The sequence below is a fragment of the Panthera tigris genome, chromosome A2 (genome assembly GCF_018350195.1).
Source record: "Panthera tigris isolate Pti1 chromosome A2, P.tigris_Pti1_mat1.1, whole genome shotgun sequence".
NCBI classification, from domain to species: domain Eukaryota; kingdom Metazoa; phylum Chordata; class Mammalia; order Carnivora; family Felidae; genus Panthera; species Panthera tigris.
Window position 1 is genome coordinate 101,036,855 of NC_056661.1, and position 14,409 is coordinate 101,051,263.

General features: G+C 38.7%; 1 protein-coding gene across 4 annotated transcripts in view; it reads left to right on the top strand.

Annotated features, from left to right (window-relative positions):
• Nucleotides 1–14,409, top strand: part of NXPH1 (neurexophilin 1) — a 627,612-nt gene that overhangs the window by 76,223 nt on the left and 536,980 nt on the right. The window lies entirely within an intron of this gene.

A 14,409-nucleotide genomic window follows, 5' to 3' on the forward strand; every position in this document is an offset into this window, starting at 1 on the left:
CTTTCACATAGTGCAATCAATTGATTAAGTGAGCATGTTGTCACTATCTTCAATTCCCTGAGACCCTAATGTCTTCTGTGTGGGCTAAACTGAAAGGTTAAATGGAATTTTCCATTTTTTGTTCCACAGATATGTATTCAGTGCCTAATGAGTGCCACATCTCTTCTACACCTTTGAGATATGTAGGTGAACAAAACAAAGGTTTCTGCCATCATGTAGCTTATATTCTAGTGGGAATCACCTCCTCTGAATTTTTCATGTTTGGAGGAAGACACTCATCCTGGAGATTTACCCAAGTAGCCCTCCCTGCTTTATGGTCCTCACTTTCTACACTTGTCCTCAACATGGGTGGTACCACCTTCAGGGACATTTTGAAAATTTGTGGACACACTTTTGACTGCTCCATGATTGATCAGTGCTACCAGATTCAGCAGACGAGGGCCGGGAATGTTAGTCACCCTGCACACAAGGCAGACTTCTACAAGAGAGCATTGTCCTACCCCTGCACAAATTGCAAATGATACTCCAGATATTCTAATAGCCTAATTGTGTTGAGGTGAACACAAGTTTTCAAAATCACATCGATGATGGCAATGCTGCTTCTGTGTCTTGAGTTGCCACATGACATACATATGTCACCCTTCATTGACAGATGTAACATTCACAGTGATTCTTTGTATGGGGCAAGTATCTGACTAATCTATTATGACTTCCAATGCAATCATGCATTAATTATAAATTAATTTCCTTTTATTTCTTCTTCATATTATAGGTAGGCCATTCTGGTTGTTCTGTATGTATGTATGTATGTATGTGTGTAGATTGGTTATATTTATGAATTTCATTCCAGGGAAGTAAAGCAGGCTTTTAAAAATATTTTACAGGGACCCTGGGTGGTTCAGTCGGTTAAGTGTCTGACTTCAGCTCAGGTCATGATGTCACAGTTTGTGGGTTTGAGCCCCGCATCGGACTGTCTGCTGTTAGCACAGAGCCTGCTTTGGATCCTCTGTCCTCCTCTCTTTTTCCCCCTCCCCTGCTCATGCCCTTCTGCTTTCTCTCTCTCTGTGTCTAAAATAAATACACATTAAAAATTTTAAAAATGTTTCTCGAGTTTTATTGACTTGAGATTCACCACTTCACTAGCTCTACAAATCAAGGAGCTAGGAAGAGGAATCTGTCAGCTGATAAGTTGGCAATGGTATACCAGAATATAGGGAAATAACTCATGTTATTGTGTTATTTATTGTGTTATTGTACCCATAATATTTTGGGGGTTCCACCAGGGCTATGTTGATATGCTCTTTGTTTGGAATTTATCGATATTTATCAGAAGACCCAATAAGCCCTTATCTAACAGGTGAACTCCAGTGGTACTCTGAATAGGCGAGATTCAAAGTTAACCTTAGCATGTGACCAAAAGTTCCCAGTGCCACAGGTTCTGTTTGAAGGCTAGGGGAAGGGTTCATAGAAAGTGCTTGTATTGAGTCCTCCTCAAGGACACTCCTCTTCCCCTCCAGTTAAGAAGCTCTTCATCCATGAGGTATTGAGATCGTCGATGCTTATAGCTCAGATTAGGCCTCTCTTCACCAGCCTGGAGTCTTAACCAGTTATACAAACTAGGTAGCACTTTGGTGATCTGCTGGTACACTTTGGTGCCGTAGACTTCATGGTCAGTTGTTCTCTGTCAGAGAGAACAGCTGCAAGTCAGCCACTCCAGTTTTCACTCTGGCCCTCCTTTTTGTTTGTGGCAGCCACTCTTATCTTGTGTTAGGTGGTTCAGCAGTGCTTCTGAATCTCTGACATCTCAGGATCCTTCCATCCTCAGGGAGTTCAGGGGGTCTGTTTTGCTGCAGTGCCTCCCTCAGTATCCTGGTCTTAGTCAAGAGCCATTTAAAGTGCTTTTCAGAGATATTAACACTCTCCTCACCAACGTATTTCTCACGGCCTTGATGAATGGTGTCAGAGCCACTTGACTGCTATAGAGGATGGGTGGTGGTAGATGAGTTGCATATGATAGTTCATTCCATCATTCGTATTTCATGAGCTCTTTGTATATAGTCCTGTTTATAAACCAAATTTGTTTGTTTGTTTTCTGGCATCTCATTTAGTGTTGCCCTCTGTTATGTCTTAAGTTTCAGGAAAAGCCTCCCAACACCAATTAAAACAGCTTGTAACTGCTTGAATTCGTTTCTCAAATCTACAGTCTCTGGTGAATGTACTTGTGCTGAGTACACTTGTTTGAAAAACTTCAGAATTCTTTCTACACATATTCCCCAGATTTTTCTGACTTAAAATTGTACATTCCAGCAATCCTTTTGGTGTAGAAACCTTTCCTGCAAGTGTTTGACTTTGTAATTGTATTTCCAAAACATGCTGGGATCTGACACTAGTTATAAGACTAGTGGTAGCAAGAAGCAAGGGATAAAGAGAAATGGCTTTTTTTCTTGCAAAAAAACTTCTTTATATGAGGTTATTAGAGGGCCTTCTCATTCATCACACAAGAGTGGCAGTTGACTGTTCAAAGTACTTAGAGACCTCCAAATCTTCCCTCGTGTATGAGTCAGTTTAAGTTGCTATGACAAAATACCATACACTGAGTGGCTTAAACAACAGGAATTTATTTCTTACAGTTCTGGAGGCTGGAAAGCTAAGACCAGAATGCTAGCTGATTTGGTTCCCAGGTGAAGGCTTTCTTCCTGGCTTGCAGACAGCTGCCTTCTTGCTGTTTCCTCACAATGGCAGAGAGACAGCAAGCCCTCTCGTCTCTCTTTCTATAAGGGCACTAATTCCATTGTGAAGACACCATTCTCATGAACTCATCCAAAATTAATTACCCCCCCCCCAAAGGCCCCATCTCCAAATACTATCACACTAGGGACTAGAACTTCAACATATGAGTTTTGGCAAGAAATGATTCAGTCCATAGCACCATATATCCTCAGTATAATTTTCAAAGTCCAGTTACTTTCCAACTAATGTTCTAGCTTTCACATGTGACACATGGTGAACATATGAATTTAAATGGATTTAAATTTAACATATGAGATGTGACTCAGGGGCACCTGGGTGCCTCAGTTGGTTAAGCATCCAACTCTTGATTTCAGCTCAGGTCGTGATCTCATGGTCAAACCCCACATTGGGCTCTGTGCTGGGTGTGCAGCCTACTTAAAAAAATAATGTGATTCAGTAATTCCCAGAATAAACATTCTCAATTATTATAGATTTCCAACTGTCCCCTAGTGTGACTTTGCGCCACAATTTCAATATTCAAAATTCCAGGTATGGGTATCTGACTGATTGAGCCTGTGTTGCAGACACATGGCCCACTTGTCTTCCACAGGGGGAGGCTAGGCCTGGAAGTCTTTACCTCTTGGGATTTCTCCTAAATTGAAGGGATGTTCAGGTGCTAAATCGCAATTGTTTTCTATAAAGATGTTCAGATATTTTTCTTCAGTGTTCTGCTATTGTAAATGACACTGATAAATAGCATAGTTTTCAGTTATTTCCTAGAGAGATTCTCCAAAGTAAAGTTGGGGGGGGGTCAAAGATTTTATTTAAAAAATGTAGGATGTTTGATATATACTGTCAAATTGCTTTTTAAAATTTTGTACCAATTTGTTCTTACTCCAGCAATGTTTGAGTGATCCTGTTTCACTGTGTTGTCTCTCCCACTGACCTCAGACATTTCCTTTTCTGTCAACAGTCCATTATTTTTTGCTTGACATCAACTTTTTGTCTTTTAAAGAAACTTAGCATTTCCCATGCCAAAAAAGAAAAAAAGAAAAGAATAAAAGAAAAACAGAAGAAAATAAAAACCCTCCTCAAGCCAAATAATACTCATGTAAATTTACTCTTGGCAGAGCTACTCACAGCATCAGACCAATTTTGATATTTCTAGATTTTCCAGATTGAGCCAAGGTACACCCTTGCCATCTCTTTATGTCTTACTTGGTACCATTATTATTATTATTATTATTATTATTATTATTATTATTATTATTTTAGGATGATTAAAAGTTATGAAATATTCTTTCTTTTGGATTGTATGGGTTTTGTATCTGAGGAGATGCCTCTCATAGCCAATATTAGGAGCATCTGCTAAGTGCCTGCTGTATGTACAGTGTCATGGAAGACACAGCAATGGATGGAGATGCTAACTGGATTCAGTAACAGGATGGCTTTTCATTTCCAGATGTTTTTTTATAACCCTGTTTTCATCAAGGTCTTTGTTCATCCATGTATGGTGGGCTTGGCCATTTCCCTTAAGCCTGTGTCCAAGCCTTAAACTGTCAAAGCCCTTTATAAAATCCATTGGTGAAACTCTCCAGCCCTAGTACTCTCTCCCCTGTGGAGTCATTCTCTATTATGCTTCTGGTTGTTCCTTACACCCTTCTCTTCTCCAACACATTTCTACCCATCAGCCCCACCCTTTTTAGGACAGCTCCTCAGTGTTTCCAAGAAAATGAATAAGGGTTCCTTATGAAGCATATTTGATTATATATTTTTGTTGACCATTAACCTCTTCCTTGAAGAAATTAAACACACTTCCCACTGTGAGAGACTTTCACATACTATGTTCCTGACATACTACATCATTTTGCTTTAGCAGTGCCTCAGGGACAGGCCTGCTTTCACTTTTCTGTCTCCTGACATGGATAGGACAGCCCTGCATGTGATCCCAGTGCTTCCTGGGGCCTCCTGCCCCAGGAGGACATGCTCATTGATGACGATTCTTGTATGCCCTTGGACAGAATTATCACTATAAGACAGTTGGTTAGCATAGGGTTTACTGTCTATAGTTCAATAGATGTCCAGTGGCTTTTCCACAAAGGGTGGCTCATGGATCACCTGAATCAGAAGTTCTGTAAAAGTGTAAATTCACTTAGCTCCTGTCAAAACTACTACTGAGTCAAAATCATTGAAGTCGTGACGAAGTATTTGCATGTATGAACTGCCTTCCTTTTTCTCTTTTTAAAATTGAAGTGTCATTGATGTATATTATATTAATTTCCAGCATACAGCATAATGGTTCAATATCTGTGTATTTTGTGAGATGATCACTGCAGCAAGTCCAGTCAACAACCATCATCATACTTGCTTATAAATGGTTTTTTCTTGTAATGAAAACTTTTAAGATTTACCCTCTTAGCAACTTTCAAACATGCAATACAGTATTATTAACTATAGTTGCCATGCTATATATTACATCCTTATGATTTTTATATTTTAAAACTGAAGGTTTGTACCTTTTGATTCTCTTCATCCATTTTGCCCACACCTTCCCCCCATGCATCTGGCAACTACCAAGAAAGAAGTGTTGGTGAAGATGTGGAGAAAAAGGAATGCTTGTGCACTGTTGGTACAGCCACTTTGGAAAACAGTATGGACGTTTCCCCCCAAAATTGAAAGAATTACCATATGATCTAGTAATTCCACTTCTGGGAATGTATCTGAAGGAAATGGAATGAAATGAAAATGAAAACACTAACTTAAAAAGATATCTTCACTCCCATGTTCATTGAAGCATTGTTTATAACAGTCAAGAGATGGAAACAACCTAAGTGTTCATCAGTGGATGATTGGATAAAGAAAATGTGGTCTATATAAATATGTCAGACAGAGAAAGACAAATACTGTTTGATACCATTTTTATCTTATTTTGGATTGAAAGTTTTTCTGAAAATATAATTGAAAGCTGGAAATATTGTTTTGTCAGAATTGGAAGAAAATGCTTAATGGCAAGAATTTCCTGGGAGAACTCTTTCTTTCTAAACTTGAAACTGCAATTAGAGAGATAGAAAGTTTGAATCAGAATCCCTTGGTATGAAAGCAAATAATCTGTATTTTTAATAAGAATTTTGTATTTTTATTATGTTTTGTTTTGTCTTTAACCAAAACTACTTCACTCTGAATTTGACTTTTCTAGACTTATTTTCACACTTCCATTTCATGGAAAGGATAGTTGGTTTATTCTTTTAACCAATATTTTGTCACAGAGATACAACTTTGAATTATACACTGCTACAAAAAAGAGCCAAGGTTTCTGCTTTCCAGAAATGAACAAACACTCAAAGTGGGGAGACAGACAAGTAAGCAATCAGTTCCACACAGCTCAAGGAGGACTGTAGTAGAGAAGGGCATCCAGGAGAGGTGGCAACTGAGCCTGGGGAGTAGATGGGGCTTCCTGCAAGTGCTAACAGCTGTGCAGGAAGGATTGAGGGCACAAGTGTGTCTGTGGTTTCTGCTCTGTGTGCACATGCGTGCGTCTTTTTGTGTTAGTCTGACTTTAACCATTTCCTTTCTACTATTTTCAGTTCTACTAGTTAAATCTCATTCATTTATGACATCCCTCTCCACCTTCTTTTATCCTCCCTGTTATGTGTGTATTCATTCATTCATTCATTCATTCATTCATATTTTATTTATTATTTATTTATTTATCTAAAAATTTTTTTTTAATGTGATCCAGAAGTGTTTATTGCAGAAATTTGGCCTCGGTTCCAATTGGGTGGCCCAGCTGAGGTTGGGCTTGGGGCCCCCTCATTTTTTTTTAAACTAAACCATTCTTGAAGCACTAATCTTCCCATCTCCATTGGCCTTGACCTGCCAGATTTGTTGTTTCAACCCCTTATTCCTTCCGCCTCTATTTCCTCTTCTTCTCCCTTGTTCTTGTTAGACCTTGAACTAGTAAATGGATGTGTTCCTTAGGATCCCTATATTCCCACACCCTGTGCTGTGGACCCCATCAGTGACTGAAATGGCTAATTTCTGACATTGCATGAGGAGTTATGATTGACCCAAAACATATGAAATGACTTCTCTCTACTTTCTGCTGAGACTCAAGAACAGGTGGTTTACCACAGCCCTCTCCTGCCACAGTCCTGCCTGACATCAAGTTCTCCCAAACTACATGCTACCTCGTTTGGATGAGTGAAGGTTGTGATATTGCCAGCCCTTCAGAAAGACTTTAAAGATGTTGTTCATAAAGTATCTCTGGATCAAGATTCTTGGAGCATCTAAGGTAACAGTAATTTGGGTTCATTTTTGTGTTGGTTGCTGCCTTCTTCAGAGTGTGCTTAGCCCAGTGACAAATTATGTACTGACTGGGCCTCTTCATCCCTTCTTTATCTTTTAGAAACTGTATACATCTCAATTTTCTTCTCATTTTCTTCCTTTAAGGTGGGCTTCAAGGTAGGGCAAAGATAAGGTAGTGAAATGTTGAATATTTGGAAGGATTTGAGCTAAGGGAAGATTCAAATATGGGCAGGAAGGGGGCTTCAAGTGTGTGCTGTGAACCTGTATAAGACACCTCTTATGAACCACTTGCATCCTTGTAGCCATGTTTCAGTGACTGGTTCTATGCATCATTCAGGCAGCTTCTCACAGATGTCGTCTGTTAGCACCTTACCTCAGGTGCTAATATCTATCCTGCTCCCTGCCCCTGAGCTTTTCTAGTGCCAAACCTTGACCTCCATGCATGTGAATCCCGAAAGTGCATCTGTGGAGACATCCTTGACCGCTGGAAACAGAAGCCAGTGGATAAATTACATCTATCTCCCTTTTGTCTCCTGGATGAACAGTTATGACATTTCCTAAGGCTGCTCAGAAGGTTACAGCAAGATCAAGCATGAGTCACATATAGCAGTGACAAAGTCTGTAATGCATCCTTGTATTATTCTTTCCTCTTTGTTTCACTCTCACTGCTGCTCCATGAATCATATCTCCTAAAGAAACTACCTGCGCTTAAGATTTTACAGCAGTCTCTGCTTTCAGGGGAAGCTCAGACTGTGACATCAAGATTGGAGGGCAGAAATCCAGCCGACGCCGTTCACCAAAACCTATGCCCTGTTGCTTGGCTTCATCCTTCCAGAGGAAGGGGTAACCTTTTCCATGTACAAAAATGTTATCTGCTTGTCAACCCCTACATTAGGGTCTACGTCTTCCTAGAGGGGAGCTTTTCTAACTTGTCTGTTGAGAGGGAGGAGACTTTAAAAAATGTATACAGGCACCTTATAGGCTAGTATTGGCTCTCATTCCAAATCAGGTTATCAGATTAAATGATTGGTCAAGATTTACTTCACACTAAAAATTAAAGAGTATTTTTCAGATGTTGGACAGGGGTGGATGGGGGGCAGAGGGAAGAAGGAGACTGAGATGGATAATGGCTGAAAGAGATGGTGGTAGAGGAGGAGGAGGGTAGGGTGGCTGATATACTAATGATGTACCTAGTTGACATACCTAGTCATGAGCATGGCTTCATTCTCAGGTCAATATTATGATCCCATATGGGCTGAGCTTTTTAATGGGTGTAAAAAATGCTTTGGAATGCTCTCACACACTGATTGACATTTTTATCCTTCCTTCTCTACCAAGGCTTCCCTACTGGGTCCTTAAATTGTACCCCAAATTTAGAGAGTACACAATTATGTGAATTATTTTTTGAGGGAAGTCTATAACATTAAAGAAATTCTCAAAAGGATCTAAGACCCAAGGCAGGTCAAAAACCAGAGTAGATAAGGGATCTGGCCTTCTCCCTCTGAGTCTCTGCAGTCCAGACATGTGTTCAATCTTATTCGGTATCTGCTTGTATCCCAGCATGACCTGTGGCTCCTGGAGCTCTGACTGATGCACTCCCACCGACCAAACACCCTTCCAGCTCTCAAGGATACCACTTCACATTAGTAAAGTACAGTACAGTGATTCTTCCCTTTCTACTGAATTGCTCTTAAAAGTTTTTGCTTGCATTCTCCTAAAAGGAATTTTGAAAAAGTGTTTACAACCTCACATCTAAAAATGGATATATAAAATTTTTATCAAGTTTAAATAGCTGCAGAAGATGTATATTCTGGCATATTGTATGTACTTTAAATATATTTGAACCAAAACTTTAGAGTTTCAAATTTAGCTCATTCAGTATATGCAAATGTCTGACACATAATATAATTAGCAAAGTCAATCCTTGCAGTTGAACTTATCAGCCAGATCAAAGTTATTTTTCTCCAAGAAAAAGTGTTAGACTTTAATTCTTCTTTTAATGCTTATTTGTTTATTTTGAGAGAGAGAAGGGCGGGGGGAGATATACAATCCCAAGCAGACTATGCTCTGTCAGGGCAGAGCCCTACACGACGCTCAATCTCAGGAACCACAAGATCAAGACCTGAGCTGAAATCAAGAGTCAGATGCTTAACTGAGTGAGCCACCCAGGCACCCCTAGACTTTAATTCTTGAAAAATTCACATCAATGTATTACCACATTCCTGTGATAATCTTCTTAGTTCTGAATTAAAATTCTTAGGTTTGTAGGCTTATAGTAGTAATCAAGGAAGTAAGTAGGCAGGAGAGAGATTGGCTATAGGTTAAAAAAAATAGCTCTGGTCATTATTCCTTCCTGCATACTCTTTGCTTTCCTCCCACTAGACTCACCCTCAGAGGCATTTGAGATGTGTACTCTGGTGTGCTTTGTAGGTGGTTTTATACCCTAGGGCAGTTTACCACAGCTAAGTGGAGTGTGGGGAAGAAGTGTTTTCTTTTGTCAAGTGGGAGAAGGGTTGTTGTGAAGGGAAGAAGAAAACCAGAAAATGGTTCGAAGGAGAAGCATTCTCAAGTATGTCAGACATCTTTTTACAAAAAAATAATTTTGGGTTTATAGAAGAGTGGCAAACATAGTCTAGAGAGGTTTCATGTACCCTTCACACAGCGTTAAGAATGCTGAACTCTTTCCAGCTCTGCCTGTAGCTCTAAAGTCCTGTCTCACTATGGTCTTCAGATCTGCTTTGCAGGGGAGAAGGCTAGAGGATCCGTAAGTGCTGCCAAGAAACTAGGGCATCTCTGTTCCCAACAGAGAATGTGTGGCTTGTGACCTGGCAATTGTTTTGGGGCCAAGTCAGACAAGAGATTCTCCTCCTCATAGAAAGCACATCTCAAAGTTAATAGCTTGGATCTATCCTAAACCAATAATTGATCTCTAGGCAGCTACTGTTATATACTACTGCTACCTTGAGAGCACATCACTACTGTGTAAGCCAGCCACCACCAAAAAGGCGGCAAAGGAAAGGAAGGATCAGTTCAGCCACTGGGTACATTGGGTAATACTAAATCGTTACCTATGCCACTTAGTCTTAGAGCAAACATGCCATCAAGGTTAATCTTTGTAGAATTTCTCATCTTACTGTTACCTTTACTCTAATTCCTGGCTTTCTGTCTCTTAGAGTAAACTGTTTCTACAAGCTTGTAAGCATTATTATTTCTGATGAAAATAAAGGTGTTTCTTCCTCCAAAGCAAAAACAAAAAAATCCAGCTTCTGCTTATGTTAACATCTCACACAACCGTGGTGTATTTATCAAAACTGAGAAGTTAACATTGGTACAGACTTTACAGAGTGGTACACATTTCACCAGTTTTCTGGTGTCTTCCTAAACTCTTCAGTCAGTGACTGCATTTTGATCTTTTCTTGTCTTTCATGGCTCAGATGCTTTTGAGGCACACTTGTCAGGTATTTTGTAAAATCTCTATCATTTTGGGTCTGTCTGATGCTTCCTCATGGTTACACAGGGGTCATGCATTTTTAGGAAGAACACCCTGGAGGTGAAGTGTTCCCATTGCATCGTATCAGGGATACATGATATCAACATGATTTGTTACTGGTGATGTTAACCTTGATTGCTAGGATATGTACTGTATGCCAGTTTTCCACAGAAAAGTTACTATTTTTCCCTTTCCATTTTCTATTTGATGGCATCACTAAGTACAGCCCGCACTCAAGTGGAGAGAAATTAAGCTCCACCTCCTGGAGGGAGGAGTATCAAAGCATGTGGATACATGTTAAAACCACCACAGTAATTAATACATATTTTGGGAGAGATTCTTTGAGGCTATTCAATGGTCCTGTTTCTTATTAAAGTTTGCCCACTAATTTTAGCATGCATCGGTGGGTCTTCTCCACGGCAGTTATTACTGTGGCATTCTAATGGTGAGTTTCTAGTTCACTCATTCCTTCTTGGCTTCACTCCTATCCAAGTAACTATATAAGGAAGATTCATCCTTCTCCATTAATTTACTTATTTCATCATTTGTTTATATCACAACAGAATCATAGATATTTATTTTATTCTTTGGCTGAGAAACCAATACTATTGTTATGTATTTTCTTTCTCAGTTTCTTCCAGTTAGCTGAGCAAATAACTTTGAAGAAAGATTTCCTTAAAGCTACCTATATCCACATATGCTCTGGAAATTCTTATGTGTTAAACATTATTATAAGGCTTAAAGATATCATGTGTATAGTGCAGCCTAAATACCTGAGAAATAAGTTCTATAAGATGTTAAAGCAAAGACTACATGCTTACAACGTATGTTATATGTGATAGCTATCATGCTTTATTAGAAATAAGAACAATGGCAGATCACAGCTGTGAAGAAAAATGAAGCCCGCTAACTAAATGCTATGTGTTAACCCCATTCGCTTGTTCATAAGATTCCTTTAAGCTAATCGAGCTCAACTCTGTAATTAATTAAGTGGCATTTCACTTCTTGAATGCTTACTCTGAACTTTTCAGCCTGTGTTGTAGGGGCTTTAGGTAGGTATTAAAATCTCTGCATCTTTGCCTGGGATCTTAATGTTTCCTCTCTTCCAAATACATTGCATTAGCAATTTCCTGCTTCGCTGCTCTTCCCTATAAAACGAGCTGTAAGGTTTCATGGTCTTACTGCAGAGTTGAGTAACAGTACTTCCATTCCTCTTTATGAAAATCAGCCTTCTTTTTCTTGCCTGGTGTTTGCCTTAGCATGGTCACTCAGGCTTTGAAGATATGTAAATGGAAGCAGAGGAATTCAAAAAAACCACCCCATCAGCTGATGATAGCTCAGCTTCCCTGTAATTTCTCTTGACTCTGTGCTGACCACACATGCCCCTGATCTACACTGTGGGAAATGTCTGAGATGAGTAGCTGAGACTGAGTACACACATAAAGTAATTGAGGGAAAATTTTGGCTGTGCTTGGCTTTCACCCTGAATAATCTGGGCTTAATAAGGAAACTTTCAGCCTTGAAGGTGGGTACCGTTGCCACCTGTTTCTTGAAAGCAGACAGTGCTTAAACTTCTGAGAAAGGAGTAAGATAATTAATTTTTTACCCAGTGCAGAACACTGGCTAAACAGGGATCATCCTAACTAGATTTGGATTAATGTGTCCAGTAAGTGAATGCCTTGCCTAACACCACCAAGTTTATGTGTGTACACCTATTTAAGTAATTTTCAACATTTTTGAGTACAAAGGAACATTTTTAATGTCCCCTCATCTCTAAAATCTTCATAATAGCAGTTGTATATTTAGGATGTTCTGAGAAAACACTTGAAGACAAAAGCTATTATGAATTTAGCAACACTCTGAAATAAATTTGTATTTTTCACCACAATATATACATAGTGGAAAAATAATCAACTGTGTTTCTATGATACATAATTTGTATTCAATATGTAAGTAACTCTTGGTTCACATATTGATTCTGGGACTCCCCACAATAAGCTTGGGGCCAGGATCAGAGCATGGTAGTCTGGCAACTGCAGATATTAAAGAAAGTTGATTTACAACTGACGAATGGATAAAGAAGATATGGTTTATATATGCAATGGAATACTACTTGGCAATGAGAAAGAATGAAATCTGGCCATTTGTAGCAACATGGATGGAACCTGAGAGTATTATGCTAAGTGAAATAAGTCAGGCAGAGAAAGACAGATACCATATGTTTTCACTCATATGTGGATCCTGAGAAACTTAACAGAAGACCAGGGGGGAGGGGAAGGGGGAAAAAAGTTACAGAGAGGGAAGGAGGCAAACCATAAGAGACTCTTAAATACCGAGAACAAACTGAGGGTTGATGGGGGGTGGGGGAGAAGGGAAAGTGGGTGATGGGCATTGAGGAAGGCACCTGTTGGGATGAGCACGCGGTGTTGTATGAAAACCAACTTGACAATAAATTATATATATATATATATATATATATATATATATATATATATAATATTTTATTTTATATATAAAAACATTTTATATATAAAATATTTTATATATATATATAATAAAAATAAAGGTGAATAAATGCTATGTCACTTAAAAAAAAGTTGATTCATTTAACTGTTATTACCAAGAGTTCTTACTTAATTAAGGATGGTAAGCAAAACAAGATTAAGCCTTAAGGACGGAAGCATATTCTCTCAGAAGATTAATTGATAAAAACAATACTTTATAATATCAAGTGACACACACACTTTTTCAATGTTTAATCAGAATCCTACCAGGAAGCTTAACTCTTTTTGGAATCACTTGATACCTGGAAGTAGGGGGTTGAGTAAATTAAATTGTAGTTGGTCATGATAAGAACAAGGCTCATAATGGCCATTTGTAGAGTAGAGATTGCTCTGAAACAGTAATATTGAAATGTGGCAGTGAAGCCACTCTGATAATATTAGAATTAAATGAGTACAATTTCCTATGATAGTAATTTGGCAAAATTCATTGAAAACTTTAAATACCTTGGCACAGTAATTCTATCTCTTGGAGATATGAAATGAATTTCAGCATTTTTTATGTTGTTAAGGAGTATAAAACAGTCCACACTTCCAACAACAGAGACATAGTTAAGCTGATAATCATCTTTTGACTGAATGGAACATTAAGCAGTCATTAAAATTATATTTACAAAGTATTCATTAGGTATAGAAATGTTATTTAGGAGGAAAATAGTATACCAAGCTGTACATATAATATGCCTGTGTAAATAAGTTTTCCCAGGTTTTTATAATAACCCTGAATGTCTTTTATAGTGAAAAATCAGCATGCCACAACTAAAGAACTAACATCAGTGTATTCCTATGACAAATGTACTGTAGCAATGTATCTTTGCTGCACCCTAGCAAGAGGTCAGAAAGTTCCTTTTTGAACCTTCCAATGCACGAATTGAGGAAGCTTGTTCTAGCTTTGGTCAGCTCTGAAGATTAGATTGTTCACTCTTCATTCTGATTCATCCATTCAGTTAAGGCCCATGCTAGGGCATTAAGGTGCATCGGTGAAGAAAATGAATGTGGCCTCTTCTTTGCAGGGTCGACTGAAAAGTGCATCCCAGCAATAAGCGGACATCTATTTCCACAAAATGTTTACCCAGTGATCCTAGGTCTACCCGTTTTGGTGCCACAAAGTATATAGAAAAATCTCTTGCTCAAAATAATTTTCAAATTTAAGAAAGCTATGACCATGCCTCCCCTGGGCTTCCCCCAGACAAAACACCCTCTTTCCCTTCAGTATTTCTTCAACTATATAGTTTTGGTTTCTCTTTAAATCCTGTTTGTCTTTCAGTTTTTCCATATTCTTCCTGGGGTATGGAATTCAGAATAATTTTAACAACTGCTATT